The sequence below is a fragment of the Phascolarctos cinereus genome, unplaced genomic scaffold, assembly GCF_003287225.1.
Source record: "Phascolarctos cinereus isolate Bilbo 61053 unplaced genomic scaffold, phaCin_HiC Scaffold_726;HRSCAF=1367, whole genome shotgun sequence".
NCBI lineage: Eukaryota > Metazoa > Chordata > Mammalia > Diprotodontia > Phascolarctidae > Phascolarctos > Phascolarctos cinereus.
The window spans coordinates 169,321,089-169,337,963 of record NW_027556098.1 but is presented as its reverse complement, the minus strand read 5'-3'; positions in this window follow the sequence as shown (position 1 = coordinate 169,337,963).

The window sequence follows — 16,875 nt, the reverse complement described above, 5'->3', positions numbered from 1 at the left end:
ATTCATGGTATAGGGGCATGAAGTTTTAGAACAAATAGATAAGTTATTCAGTTCTGTGTACTGGACTTTCTGCTATAACAGAATTGAAATAAAAGCAAAAGTGAGAAGGAAAGAGGGGAGGAGAGAGAGAGACAGAGAGAGACACAGAGAGAGGCAGTTCCAGCCTTCAAGGAGCTCACATTTTAATTGGGAAAGACAAGGCATGAAAGGAAGCTGAAATGCAAAGGTAAAGGGATACTGAAGGAGAAAGGTATCCACACAGGGGCCAGGCTGTCGGCAAGAAGGTAGAACATTCTACAGGGTCACAGGTGTAGTTAGAAGAGGAGTAAGGCTAGATGCCCTGAAGACTTCAGGAAATGGTGGTTCTGATCAGGGATGCATCAAAGAAGTAGTCTTCAATCCAGTCATCTCTCCCTCCCATACTTTTTCCTTCCTTCCTTCCTTCCTTCCTTCCTTCCTTCCTTCCTTCCTTCTTCCTTCCTTCCTTCCTTCCTTCCTTCCTTCCTTCCTTCCTTCCTTCCTTCTTCCTTCTTTCCTTCCTTCTTTCCTTCCTTCCTTCCTTCCTTCCTTCCTTCCTTCCTTCCTTCCTTCCTTCCTTCCTTCCTTCCTTCCTTCCTTCCTTCCCTACCTTTTTTGTAGGGGGAAAGAAGTGGGCAGATCTATTGGAGTTTAAAAAAATGGGATATCCTGTATAATAAAGCAACACTATTTCAAATTTTGGTATAACCATTCTTATTCTCAGCAAATTGATGGAGGTATTGTAGTGAATTCATCTCTGCCTTTATCATACAGAGAATTGCAGAAAAGGCAGGTGTGTTAGGTTTTATGGATTTGATGGGGCAAGTTCAGTTATGCCATGGGACAGTAAATTACCTCATGAGGGTCACAGAAATCTAATATAATCCAAGAAGACTTGTAAATATTAACTAAGAGCCCCCAATTGTATAACATTTTTATGTCTCACCAAATACTTTTTTCACAACAACCTTGTGACATAAGTATTGCAAGTATTATCTCCATTTTACGGGAGACAAAAAAAAATTCCTCAGAGAGGAAATTGAGTCTGAGTGCCTTTCCAGTGATGACATAGATAATAAGTATCAGATCAGGACTCAGACTCATCTTCTGACTCTAGAACTAGTATGCTTTTCACTGTATATCACCCTGCCTAACAATTACTTAAATGAGGCAGCAACTGTTCACAGGACCCTAAATGTGTATCTTGGTCTTTGTGAGTACTCAAGACAAATTATGGAAATTCATCAGTCAATCAATATTTTTTGAATGCCTGCCTATTCTGGGCAAGGCAATGGAATAACTGCCAAGTTGAAAAAATTAAAAGGTAAGATATGTTTCCTATCATAAAGGAGTTTGCAATTTAGATGGAAAGATAAGATTAGACTCATGACTGACAAAGCAAGAGAGTTACTGAACCTTTGGATTATTAGTGATGGAGCCAATGCATATCATAGGACTTGAAGAAAGAAAGAGGGTTGAGATAATCCTTGAGGGACTCATGGTAAAGCCAGCATTTCAACTGGCCTCTGAACCCTATTGGGCTACCTCCCCCATACCCCCCAACTTGCAGTCACAGGCTAATTCTGCCGAAAGAGGACAACTATCCTAGCTTCAAGGTTTTGTAATCCTAAAACTAGAGTTCACAATGTGAACTAATGTGTTTTATTCATAATAGATAGCCAGAAGATATAATTAGCTTCTTGACCTGGAATCTGAACATTTTGAGAAAAAATATTTTGATAACTGCAGAAGCAGCTGGTTGGTATAGCAGATAGAGTGCTGGGCTGGGAGTCAGGAAGAAAGAAGTTCAGCTCAGACACCTATTAAATGTGTGACTTGGGAAAGCCACTTAACCTCTTCTTTTTTGGCTTCCTCATCTGTAAAGTGGGAATAATAATGGTACCAATCTCTCAGGGTTGTTGTAAAGCTACAATGAAATACTATTTGTAAAGTGCTATATAAATTTGAGCTAGCTATTGATATGACTTTCAATATAAGTATTTTTCTTTGTAATTCTATGCATTTTATTTTGTGCATTTAAAACATCATTTTGAGAAGGCATCTATGGGTTTCTGAGACTTTCAAAACAGTCTGTGAAATAGAAAAGGATACGAACCTTTGCTTAGAGCAAAGGCCTTTACTAGAATAGCATAATTGGAAGACTTCTCCCATAAACCAAGGGGCCCACTTTCAGCAAATGTGCAAAACATCAGTGAAGCACTGAAGTCAGGTTGAAGGTCTACCTTGGACAATATGTGAATGGGCAATTTACTTTTCTGGGACAGCCACTTCTTATTGGATTAGGCATCTCTGGGGGTGTGAAGCTCTTTTAAGCTCCCTTAACTTGTTCTATCCTGGACCTAGACTCTCTGCTCAACTGGGCTCAGATTCTGGTCCAGCCAAAATCCTTGTGTAAGGCCTTTCTACACTCTTTCAGAGAGAACCACAATCCTTTCCTAGGACCGGCAGGAAGTCACCTCGTTCCACTAGCGCAGAGTCCGACTAGCATCCATATCCTAGGTGCAAAGTTGTCTCTCTTCAGCTGGGCTCTGAAATACTGTGTCGTGTCCCACGTGGTTACCTCCCTGATACCCCACCCACAACTCATAGTCACAGTGTAGTTCCGCCAGAGGAAAACAACTGCTCTAAGTTCAGGGTTCTCTATGGACTCTAATCCTAAAACTAAAGTTCATAAGCCCCCACTAATGTGTTTGCTTTATAGTAGTTAGCCAGAGCATATAATTATTTTTTTAGCTTGGGATCTGTGAGCATTTTGAAAAATAGTCAAAAGTTATCAAAATAATAACTGCAGAAACAGCCAGGTGATGCATCCTCAGAAAAAGACTGGGTTTCAGGGAACCATGTTCTTGTATTCCCCTCTCATACTACATGCAAAGGCATATCTTCTATAGTCATGTACTTCTAACATAAGACAATAATGCTCATGCAGGAGGATAGTTAGAGAAATCCTCTACTCCCAACTCCCTCCTCACATCTTGATGCCTATGTAAGTAGTGCAGTTGGGAACTGTGAGCATACTCAAGAAAAAAGTTCTTCCTTCATAGCTGTCTGTTTTTGTTTTTTTGATGGACTCACTAAGGTAGGCCCTCATGTTCTTAAATTTTCAGACTCTTCCATGTTCCCACATTTTTTTTTTATTGTTAGGCAATTGGGGTTAAGTGACTTTCCCAGGGTCATACAGCTAGTAAGTGTCAAGTGTTTTGTCTGGGCTCAGATTTGAACTCAGGTCCTCCTGACTCCAGGTCTGGTGCTCTATACACTGCACCACCTTGCTGCCCCTCCATCTGCCCACATTAAGGGGCAGTGAGAGAAAAGATACATAGGCGATCTATGTCAGGGACAAGTACATTCTCTCTGCTAATCTTCAACCATTTTTCTGACTCTTTAATATACAAATGGTCCACTCAACATTCAAAGATATTTTGTTTTTATTTGTTTATTTTGCCTCTTTTTAAAATTATAAATGTGGCTGCTTAAACTCTAAATTATAATGTCATCAAATAGGTTGGAGGACCTACCTGTTTAGGGACCCTTTAATCAATTCTACAAACACACACACACACACACACACACACATGCACACATAACTAATATTTGTAGGATTTTACGTATTTTCCACAGTATAAAATTTTGGCTAGAATAGAGGACTATTCAGAGCATAAGGGGAGAAGGATGAGGAAGAGGAGGAAGAAGAAGATGAAGAAGAATGGATGTGTCAGGGAAATACCACTATCAAATTACATCTATATATCCTATCTTCACATTCAATATCTAACAAGTGGTTTTATACAATCGTTACCTATGAGTCTCTTAGTTAGCCTTACATGGAGCAGGCTTTCACCCAAGACATAAAGGAAATAAATAACTGAAGCAGTCCAAACCTGACTGAGTTCAAATAAAGGTAACTTTAAAGATGGTTGTGCCAATAACAAAGAGAACAGTCAGGATAAAGATCAAGTTTTAGAAAGAAAATGGGGAATTAATTTTTAGGTAAATGGAGGAAGATGTAATGAATGCCCAGGTGAAAATAATAGTTGGAGATATGGAGCTAAGAGAAGAGGTAAATGAAGTTATTTCAAATTGTCCCTAGCATTCTGCCTATTAAAATTAGTAAAATCTAACTCTTCATTTATTCTCCCCCTAAATAAGTTCAGAGTTATGCTCCTTAGAAAGTCTAGCTTAGCTTATTTGGCTCACCAGGCAATGTGAAAATTATCTGTTCTTTGAGGCTTGATGAAACTGTAGTGTGGAATTTTGAAAGTTCACAAATCTCATCATCTGTGGATAGCTACAGACTTACTCCAATTATTTCTGTTAAGAGATGAAGTATGGACTACATTAAAAAAAAAACAAAATCAGAAAAAGATTCTGATTAAGACGAAAGATTCCTCAGAAATTAAGGAATAAAAGTATAATACTGGTACTTCAACTTAGAGCTGACAATTTTAAAAAATCATGAAGTGAAACATAACAAGCTTAGAAAAAGTTTGGAGTAGGGAAGATAAATTATTAGGAAGGCTCTGTACTAATCTACAGTAAGTGTATGAATCAATTTAGCTGATAGGGCCATGAGTGACTTGTGTTTGATATCTGGGTTTTTCAATCAGCATTTTCTGAACATGGTTTCTCATTAGGATAATGATGAAGGGATTAATTATCACCATGAGAACAGTGATAATGGCACTTTGAACTATACTTGTCACCATATGACACAGACCATTACTTGTTTCTTAAAATTTAGGGGAGATATGTGCATTTGGAAGGATTTGATTTGCTCAATGAAAGAGATACTTTCTGGATAAGTTCTGTTGGAATTAAGTGGTGGGCAGGCAACAATTAAAAACATTAGACTTTTGTGCTGGTCATACTTACTACAGTTTTAATTGACCAGTTAAAGCAGGGGATAATTAATAGTATCATTTGTATTGTGGATGTCAAATGGATAGTCCAATTAGAATACTTACTGGTTTCTTTTAAAACCTCTCCTATAGCAGATAATATATGTAAGGAACAAAATCACTAATTACCCTTCCAAAACAATATCCTTCACTAACTCAAGTGCAACAGATTAGATGTAAACCATTTAATGAGAGCAATACAACAGAGTAGATTTTAATTTTAGGCTACTAGGTACATGCATACTGGTCACTGGTACGATTTAGAAATAACTCTATGACTAATTAATGCTAATTGAGGCAAAGTATAGATTTTTTTCATTGGTTCCCTTTCTATCAAGACTAGAAATAATGCTGACTGAATCCCATCAGTGGTCAGTCATAATTTTCTCTCCAGGATGATCACATAATTATAGTACAGCAAGCTATTGAATGAAAATGATATGATTTTATAAGGTGCTAGATATACTGATTGCTGGTAATTGTCTCTTCTTGATACAATGCATCCCCTGAGACAAAGTGAATTAATAATAATTTAATAACTTTCCAAAGGAAGCAAAAGGCTGCATTAGGAATTGGGTGGCATGGGTACCCTCCTTAAGTGTTGGTCTGCCTTTGGTCACTACACTTAATTGCCCCGGGCCTTAGTTTCCACATTTGCTTTAAATCAAATCAGAAGTAAGACCAATCCTTTTCATGCTTAAAGACAACGTGATTACTTTGTAGAGTTCAAAACTCATCCTTTATGCTATCTCATACAATCTGTGTTTTCTACCTTCATATATTTGCCCATAAGATTACCTCTCTCCTCTCTGAGGCTTCGCCTGCTAATACCTATCTAGTCTTTAAAAGCCTACCTAAATATGACCTCCTCCAGGAAAAATTCTTTAATTCCCCTCTGAGTATAGCATTCCCTCTCAGAACTCACAAAACATTTTGCAGTATGAAGTTATTTAAGGAACTTATTTTAAATGCTTCATTGATTCTTAAATAAAAACAGACAAAACAGTTAGTTCCCAATTCTGAAGCCACCCAAGGTATCCTCTCATAAGCAAGAAGTATAATTAAATAAAACAAACCAACATATGACTATATGAACCAGGATAGAACTCATTCTGTATCTGTAACATAACATCTTTACACAGAGAGGAGAGAGGTTTATTTTATCTGTCCTCTGGAGTCAAGATTATTTACTACATTGAATTTAGTTCTGATATTTTGGGGGTTTTTCCCCATTGCTCTTGTTTATGTTGTTCCCTTGTTTCTACTTTCTCCAGTATATGTCATTTGATACAAATCTTTCCAAATTTCTTCAAATTCTTCATATTTGTATTTTCTCATGCAAATATAAATTCTCTAATTGATGGTCACTCATTTAATTTCCATTTTTGTTATTTTAAATAATGTAATTGCTAGTATTTGGACATCTATAGGAACTTTCTTAGTAGCATTTACATCTTTGTGGTAATTGTAAATATTCTACTGAGTTACAAGTAACAGTGGGTTAGGGAGAGGATTAGTCAGGCAGTCAATAACATTTAGCAAGCACCTATTACATGCTAAGCACTGGGGATACAAAGAAAACTTAAGACAACCTCTGTTCTCAAGGTGCTCATAGTCCAATGGGGAAGAAGAGGTGGGAATGACAAAGATATCCCACAAACACCTATGTATCAACAAGGTAGATTTGAAATAGTCAACAAAGGAAAAATACTAAAACTAAGAGGGACCTGAAAAGGCAGTAAAATTTTTGCTGTGACTAAAGTTACACTAAAATGAGAAATTAGGGAATAAAGAGGAAGAGGAGGGAGAGCATTACATGTATGGAGGACAGGCAGTGTCAATATCCAGAATTCAGGAGATGGAGTGTCTTGTTTCAAGGAATAGAAAAGCCTATATGATTTGTCCTTTCCCTCAGTAAATGACTTTGTGCTTTTATTGTGCATGAACTTGTGTATGCACATATGTCTTCCCCCAAGGCAATTAAGTTAACTACTTAAGAGCAGGTATTTTTATTTTTGTCTTTTATTCCCCATGCTTAGCACAGTCCATGGCTTATAGAGGTATATATAGGTAGGCAATTAATAAATATATATTGATTGACTGGTTTACTTCTCAGGTTCTTTCCAATGTTAAGATTTTACCTTGTGAGATAGCATGCCTACACCATTCTTTGCATATAGCCTAGTACAAGAACAGTGTAATATTAGATTGGATTATAATAACAATGTCAAAGTAAAATATATATTGGTGGTATAAGTGACTTAATGGACAAATAATATGTAGTTACAGGGAATAACATATTGTTAAAAGCCAGAAAGGACCTTAGCAAAGACAAGCTTGGGTGCTTTATGAACCACTAGTGTACCTAACTTTGAGCTTCTTTTCATGACCTCTAACCAAAGATCTTAGAACCCTAAGAATTAATCCAATAAAACCATTGAGCAGTTATGTAGTTAAGGAACCATTGTTACCACTATTTTTCTCAAAAAGCAACCAAGACCCAGAGAGTTTAAGTGCCTTGCTCAACTAATCAATCAATAAGCATTTCTTACGCATCTAATCCACTATATACACTTGGCGTGTTGATTATAAATAAAAAAGTGAGGCAATCTCTCCTTTCAAGGAGCTTTAATGCTCAAAATTACACAGGGCTTAAGGAAAGACTGGAACCTGCATCTCCTGACACTTCTCACCAAACTACATGCTTTTTGACCATGGATATCTCACACTTGTATTTAAATAAAGGTAACAGATGACATGATTTTTGCATTCTTTAAGAAATAAGTTAAAATGAACATTTTAAAGTGGTAAAAAAAAAAGATAAAGTATTTGTGAGGAAAGAAATAAAGCCAAAAAAAAAGATACTCAGAATATTTTACTTTGTTTGGGAAATACATAGAATGAAATAAATTTTATGAACCTTATATTTTTCTTTTTTACTTGTAAAGCAAAACTCCAGTTATTGTAAAAGAAAAAAAAATAGAATTAAATGCATTTGCAACTGACTTTTAAGATTTTGCAATTGTATCCATGCATTACCACTCATTTTCTCCAATGGAATCTTTCACAAATAGTTGTCGCTGCAAACAGTCTTGGCCTCAAAATGCATTAATGATGCCCTGATATCAGCCAATAGTGGAACTATTAATGTGTGTTCTCACTATAATCATTTTAAGTGACATATAATTAACTTATATCTTGCATATACCTAATAACGCTATTCAATTAACATGCAGTAGCTACCTTAGTAAATCAAAATTAAATGCTTACTTAAGACACTAAGTTGAGAGTGCTACTGTCGGGAGCTTTTCGTGATTTATTCATTTATATGGCAGTCTCACGTTGATGATTAGTGTGCCAGTCCTTGACCTCTGACCAACTTTGCCATTTTTTTAAACAGAAGGCCAAATAAGGTAAAGAAGAAGAGCTTCAGTTAATCAGCTAGGGATGGACAAAGAGTTTGCCTTATTAATGTATTCATTTCAAGCTCTGGAAACTTACCCCATGAGGAAAGTATCAACTTTTGTAGTTAGTTATTGGGGGTTTTCTCCCAGAATAATTTTTTAAAGCATTCCTCTCCTCCTCTGAGATGGATTTTCAGGGAGAATTTACTGGTCTTCTTATTACTTCAAGGTAAAGGGAGCACTCTTTTGTGTTGAATTAGTCTTTCTTCTTTGCTTCTCCTAAATTTTAGAGGAAAAATACATATATCTTTCCTTACCACTTATGCATATTATCTCTATCACCGTATCACCATGTACTTGCTTTTGTATTATTACTCTCAACTTCTCCTGATTTTTCACATATGATTGTTTTGTTACTCCAGCTTCTTGAAGGCAAGGATCATCTTCACTCATTTTCTTCCTTCCTTCCTTCCTTCCTTCCTTCCTTCCTTCCTTCCTTCCTTCCTTCCTTCCTTCCTTCCTTCCTTCCTTCCTTCCTTCCTTCCTTTCTCTCTCTCTTTCTTTTTAATTTTCCACAGCCCTGAGTAGTACTTCTTGCTATTCCATTTCCATGAACTCCAGTCTCAGTTCTGTGCATTTATCTTGGCTGTCCCACCTGTCTCGAATATACTCCCTCCTCACCTCTGCTTATCAGGTTTCCTAACTTCCTTCAATAATTAGTCTGAGCATCACTTTCTACAGGACATTTTCCTGATCTCTCAGCTGCTATTGCCTTCCCTCTCAAACAACCCTATATTCAATTTTTATCTAGTATATGTGTCTGTCTGTCTGGTGTAATAAATACATAATAAATGCTTGTCACTTGCTGGCTTGATACCTAGTAGAATAGAACTATTAAACTGGTAGAAAAGGAAAATATAGGCTACCTCCACATATTTCACAATCCAGTAACAAGGGCCATGACACCCCTATCTCCAGACACCGAATTTTTGCTGGATATTTACCATGCCTGGCATTTTCTCCCTTCACCTCTCTAAGTTCCTAATTTCATTCAAGTTGTGCATTAAATCCCACCATCTACTAGACATCCTCTTGGATTCCATTCCCCCACACCTCCTTATTGATAGTGATTTCCCTCTGAGATAATGTGTGTATATGTATACACACACATTGTATATAGACACATACACACACACACACATATATAGTATATATGTGTGTATATATTGTTGTTGTTGTTGTCGAGTTGTTTTAGTCATGTCCAACTCTTTGCGACACTGTTTTGGATTTTCTTTGCAAAGATACTGGAGTGTTTTTCCTAAATTTCCTTCTCCAGCTGATTTTACAGATGAGGTAGACACGGTTAAGTGACTTGCTCAAGGTCACATAGCTAGTAATTGCCTGAAGCTGCATTTGAAGTTGTGTGTGTGTGTGTGTGTGTGTGTGTGTGTGTGTATGTAAGTATGTATGTATGCGTATATGTATATGTGTGTGTAGGTATATATGTATGTGTGTATATATCTTTATATGTATATATACACAATTATGTTATATGTGTGTACATGTTAGGTGTATATATGTGTGTTTGTGTGTATGTATATGTATGTGTGCATACATGTATGTATATATTTGTATGTATATGTATTATATGTGTGTGTCTTGCTTGTACATAGTTGTTTCCATATTGTCCAACCCCCTTTGTGTATTGTGAGCTTCTTGAGAGTAGGGACTGCTGTTTTGTTTTTGACTTTTTTCAAGGGGGCAAGGGCTCTTTTTTAACATTCCCAATGCTTAGCATTGTACCTGACACATAATAGGCATATAATAAGTGAGTGCTTGTTGTTTTTATTATTGACTTTCCATAGATTTTAGTAAAGTGTTTTAGTCAGAGACAGCTTGGAAGGAAGTTGCTAGTGCCACAAATATTTGTGTTTAACACCCCATTATTGGTCATTTGTATCAATGACTTGGATAGATGCAGAGATGATACACTTAGTAAACTTACAAATAACATAGACAAAATGATATTTGTAAACAGGGCTTAGAACATAGTAGGTATTATACAAATGCTTATCCTATTCACTTCCCTTTCTCTTCTCCACCCTGCTCCCACACAGGGATGGCTCAAATACTAGACCATAGCATTAAGATCCAAAAAAGATAAGAATACTTAAGAATACTAGGTAGAATCTAAGAAGATGAAATTTTAAAAGGATAAATGTAATGCCTTCCACTTGGATTAAAAAATGAATTTACAATTTCAAAATAGGGGAAGGCAAGATCAGATGCCAGAAAGAGCTGTCCTCAGAGATAGCATGTGCTGATCAATGAAGATCTTCTAGACCAAAGCTGGATGACTGATCACTCAGGCATGGTAGAAAGGGAATTTTTTTTAACAGGTGTTTAGATTTTTTTTTGTTTTTGTTTTTGTTTTTGCTAGGCAATGGGGTTAAGTGACTTGCCCAGGGTCACACAGCTAGTAAGTGTACAGGTGTTTAGATTTGATGGTCATTGAAGTTCCTTCTAATTCTAAATGGTGTTATACAATTGATTCCTGGCTGAAGAGAAAGGCATGCATGTATATATTAATGAATGGATGTTACTGCTAAAATGGCATATTTGCCTTGTTTTACCAACTTGACTGTAAAGTCCTTGAAGATGAAAACTATGTCTACAACTTCTTTTATGTCATTCATAATGCCTAATATGCTGATGAACAGAGCAGGTGCTTAATAATTGACTCTTGAAGCAAAAATGAATGAATAAATATTGCAACCCCAGAATAGAAAACACTACCTTACATATACAATTAATGGAAGAATGTATCCATCATGAATGCCTAAGTTTTTTTACCTTATATGATAATATTGATACTAATGACAATAGCTAGCATTTAAATAGAGCTTCAATGCTTGTAAAGCATTTTATAACTATTATCTCATTCATTCCTTAATCAATAGCCCTGGAAGGAAGGAGCTATTACTATCCCCATTTTGCAGATGAGGAAACTGAGTCAGAAAGCAGTGACTTGCCCAGGGTCCTACAGCTAGAATATATGTGGGGCTGGATTTGAACTCTTGACTCAAATTGAAACACTATATCCATTGTGCCACCTAGTAACAAAAGTGATGGTGACATTCTGTAGTTAATTAGAAACAATTTCAGAAAGGAAAATTATACTGTCTTTTCAAAACACAGATTGGAGGTTTTTTTATACATAGACATAAAGACTTAAGCTGTGATTTCAGAGATGCAAGGATCTTCTGGATGAAGAGACTCTTTCCACCAGTTCCAGTTGGCTTCTTCTCTGCAAATTCTAGTCTTAGAGAATTGCTTTGAAGACAAGCAGTAAAGGGGTAGAGTGATGCTTCAAATCACACAGCCATTATCTCCAAGGTAGAATTTGAACATAACTCCTCTTGGCTGTAAGGCTCTATTACTTTCTACTACATCAAAAACATACTTACGAACCACTATGCCTCTGTATCATTTATGCAGAAGATAAATTCCAATATAGTCTTTCTGAAGCTTTACCCCCAAACACATATATTCTTACCATGGATTAGAATCCAGAATTAAGAACTTTATATTTAAAGTACTTAATAGTACTGAGTAGTCCTAGCTGCCTGACACTAAAAGTGTAGGATCATCCATGAACTATGAATAAATGCTTGTGTCAAATACTGTCTAACTTGTGTACAATAGATAGCTAATTATAGGGAACATATAATAGAGGCCCTGGAACAGCTTTGGCAGAAGAATGTGCATCTGGAAATTGATTAGGATTGATGGAAGCTTGTGGGATGCTTGAGATGAATAACATTTATAAAATATGGCTACTTTCACCCCATTTCAGGTTTTAATAAAAATATCTTAAAGCAACAATTCATGAACGCTTTTTAATTCTTCATATTTCTAAGGTGAGCCTGGGCTAACTTTGTGGAAACTGTGTTAGATTGAGTGAAACTGTTTTAATCTGAGGGGTTTTTTTTGTTTGCTGGTTTGTTTTACTTTGAAGTATATGCAAGGTTATATAAACTTAAATGAAGGGAAAACATTTCTATGAGAAAAAAAAATCTGTACCTTTAAAAGCATCTTCCACCATTTGCTGGTTATAGATATCAGCCATTATTTAAATCTGGAGGTTATAAAAATGAATAGCTTCATTAGATGATGATAACTCTAGAAGGTAAGCTAGAATAATTTGAGGTCTATAACATGGAATTTGGGGGCACACACTCATTGGTGATCTGAGTATAATAGCTTTGAGAGATAAGATAATGTGATCTTAAAAAAATGTTCCTTAAGTCCTGGAGTGGTTCCTATTGGTAGGTTGCCATAGAGTAATTACGAATTGGCAAAATCTATTGTTCTATTCCAGAGATTAGCTATACTTTTAATAGCACAAAACAATATAAGGGAATTGGATGCAAAATATTGATTTTAGGAAAACAATATATTTCAAATTTAAAATGGTAAATTTCTATTTTGACTAGTTGACAGAAATCTGTACTTAATACCCTAATTTGGTGATGAAAATGGAATAGATACTTTTAAAAGTAGACAACCACAGGAAATATAACACTAGTGCCATTTTCCTTTCTGATAGAAGTCCCATTCATATTAGTGGCACAGTGAATAGACCACTGGGCTTGGAACCAAAGAGACTCGACTTCATGAGCTCAAAACCAAGCTCAGACACTTATTAGCTGTATGACCTTGGGCAAGTCACTTAGCCCTGTTTGCCTCAGTTCCTCATTTGTAAAAATGAGCTAAAGAAGTAATGGCAAAGAACTCTAGCATCTTTTCCAAGAAAACCCCAAAATGGGGTCACAAAGAGTCACACATGACTGAAATGACTGAACAACAACACTACATTGGATAGTTCCCTCTTTCCTGGGTTCATCCTACATGGTGGAAGTGGGGAGAGAAGACATGATAGCTGTCTTTAAGTCTTTAAAGTATCATGTGGAAGAGAAATTAGATTTGTTCTTCTTGACCCCGAGGGCAAAACTAGGAACAGCAGACAGAAACTGAAGAGAGCAAAAATTAGGCTTGATATAAGGAAAACTTCCCAGCAGGTATCTAAAAGTGGGATGTGAAGTCTTGGAAGTGCCTTTCACTGAAGGTCTTCAAGGCTCGAATACCATATTGACAAGTACACTGTAGATGGCATTCTTGTTCTAGTATGAGTTGGTCCCTTCCAAATATGAAATTCTAGCCTTTTCCCTGCCTACTTTTGTTTTGTCACTCTATCCCCCAGGTCTGTAGCTTTCTAAAAATTTATTTATTTTATTTTTGTGTGTGTGTGGCAAAGGACTGCTCAGCATCACATGCCTGCATCAAAGAAGATTCTGTCTATGAGCAAAGCACAATTACAGTAGCTCAAAAGAAGAGTGAGATGCACACATTTAGAGACATATCCCTTCCAAATATTTATATGGATTATTTGTGCCCCCCCGTGTGGTAGAGCCTTCTGAGCTCATATTGGTCTGACTAGCCAGTCAGACACATTGTATCTTGACCCCAACATAGTGATATAATTTTGGCCCTCTTTGAGAACAAAAGAAAACAACCAACCAGCTTTTTTGTAACGCCATAAGACAGGGCCTGATAAATACTGAAGTTAGTGCTTAACACATTTTTTTTTTCATTTATTTCATCCACGTTCATGTGTTGAAATCCTATCTACCTTTCAACACCCTGCTCTAATATCACCTCTTCCAGGAAGGCTCCCCTGGTCTGAACATAATTTTACAGCTCAGGCCTGTCATAGACTTTATTTTCTCCCCCCTCCGTTAATTTATTAATTTTAAATATATATATTTTAATTTGTGGAATAAAACAAGCATTTCCATAACATAGTAGATACTAAAAAAAAGGTGATTGCTCGTGAAACTGCAAATCTACTAGGTACAAGTTGCTATTCCTTTTAAATATATAACAAAGTTGTCATGTACATTTCTTTTTTTCTTCCCTTCCCTTCACACTGGAGATGATACCCATTAGACACAAATAGGTGTGTTGTATGTGTATATGTGTTCATATATGTATAGATACACACATGTATGCACATAAAATTATTTCATATGTATGTCCATTTATCAGTTCTAGAACTTTCTACCTTCATGTAACACTTTATAGCTTCACCTACAGTGTCAGTACATGTTTTATCATCTGTTAGATTATAAGTTCCTTGAGGAAAAGGATGATGTCTTATTCCTTATTGGTCCATCTGACACTTAACATGATAACTGCATAAGCACTTATTTTATATTTGTTTAAATAAATTGAAAGACTCAGGTAAACACTTAAATATCCCCTACCTTGCACGTGGCACACATCTGTGCTTAGAAAGTCTACTATAGAGTACACTGAAAAGCTTGCTCTCAGGCAGTCAGTTAATTAACCACCAAGGAATCTTACATGAAATGACTTTGTCTCTGTATATCGTATATTGATGTCTACCAGATAGCACTTCTCTTATGCACGGGATGGTCTGTGAGTGCCGAATGTATTCTACAGTGAGAGTCTTCATGACCTTTGTTTCAACTGAGACACAATTAATGACCCGGAATTTATCTAATCATAATCATGGAGTTGATATAATTATCAAATGCCTGGGGAGGAACTTTAGCATCATTTAGTCCAATGTCTTTATTTTTCAGATAAAGAAACTGAGACCCAGAGACAGGAAGTGAATTGCTCAAGTTTCCAAATCTCATTGGTGGCAGCCCTGGGGTAAGAGCTCAGTGATCCTACTTCCTCGCCTCTGCTCTTAAAAACACAGTTGTCAGAGGATACACAAGTTCAAAACACAAAACATTTAACAATGTAGCAAGATAAATTAGAGGGAAATTTGACTCATCAACAGATTCCTGCACAACTGGTGGAAGATAGAATCCATGTGAGAGACAGCATATGCCTAGAAAACTCATATTGCGAGGACTGTGAGGCACCTTTAACTCCCCTCCACCTTCGTTATTTTTTTTTCCTACACAGAACTTCTAATGCCATCCACCAATGAAGTGACATCATCAACATGCAAACTGGTGGGCTTCTGTGCTACATGGTTCTTTGCTTCATCGCCATCTCCTATGCTGCTCTGTTCTGTTCAACTTCTGTGCCCATCTTCTGACCCCTCATAGCTAAGGTGCTCTCTGAAAGATCCAACATTATTCTCAGTTACCATCTGCTGGGCCACATTGTATACATCCTGTGTGGCCCTCTGTCACTACTTGCTGCTAAGAGGCCTTTTCCACATCCATTGGAAGAAGAGTTTATCAGCTCTTTTAGGATATATCCTAAAGAGTGACCATGTCACTCTTCTGTGATTTAAACTCAGAAGTCATCTCTAACTAGTAAACTTCTGGCTTGAAGTACACCTGATTTTTTATAACCTTTGATTTTAGAGCTATGATTCCCTAAGCTTAGCCCAATATTTACAGTGTTAAAATGCCTTTTAACTCTTTTGAATTCCCATAATACCAACCATGGCTCATGTGAATCAGTCCTTGGGAGCATGACTGAAAGAGGATTAGGTGCAGCTGACAACCTTTGTCCTATTTCCCTTCTTAGAACTAAATCTTCATCTGCCTAGTAAACTAGGATGCAAGAGATGTTGTGAGTATAGGAAAAATAAAACTCAGAAATTGATTCAAGATTTTAAGTGTTTATAAAAGGAAACATGACATTATGCCTTTAAAGGAACAGATATCTGGAATTATTTGGTTTCATATTTTCATTCTCTTTTTAAGGACTAGATTTAAATTTTTCATGTCCTATATAAAGAGCGAAACAAAACAAACCCTCAAAAATTGGTCCTTCGAATATGTTGACCTAAACACAGTATGGCAAAATGCAGTGCTGCAACATTTTTGTTTTTAGTCTTAACATCTAAACCAATAAGTTAAAAATGTTAATCATGCTACAATTCAAGGAAAATCAACCATATCTTTCAAAATTCTTTCTGTCTACCATATAAACAGATAGTCTTTGAAAATTTTTCATGTGACTCACATTAGTGTACCATTCAGTAACACAAAGTCCTTTGATGATTTGTATGTCTGCAACATATTTTTAAAGGATTTTCTCTCATCTGATTTTGTAGTCGCTCATTGCAATGCCTTAAAATGCTTGTACAGTTTTAAAAAATCACTAAAACCTCATTACATTATAATACTGAAGGGGAGGGGGAGACATTACCAAAGGGATAAAGGGATCATTGTTTTCTACATTCTAGTTGCCCTGAAATGTAATTTTATTCTTAGGACATGTCTTTCTAAAAATAATTTGGTTTAATTCTCATACTACGTATTTAAAAATCATTTACTAGCTGGGTCTGCACCATAGATGATATAATGGATGGAGAAAGCAACAAAGATATCACAAACTCATGCTGTGCAGTTAGCTACATCAGATAATTTAGTCCTGTGCTTTTTCCTCAAGTACTGGGAAATTCAGGGAAAATGACATTACACAGATAATTATATCCATGGAACTACATTTGAAAGTAGCCAAAGGTCCTACATCCC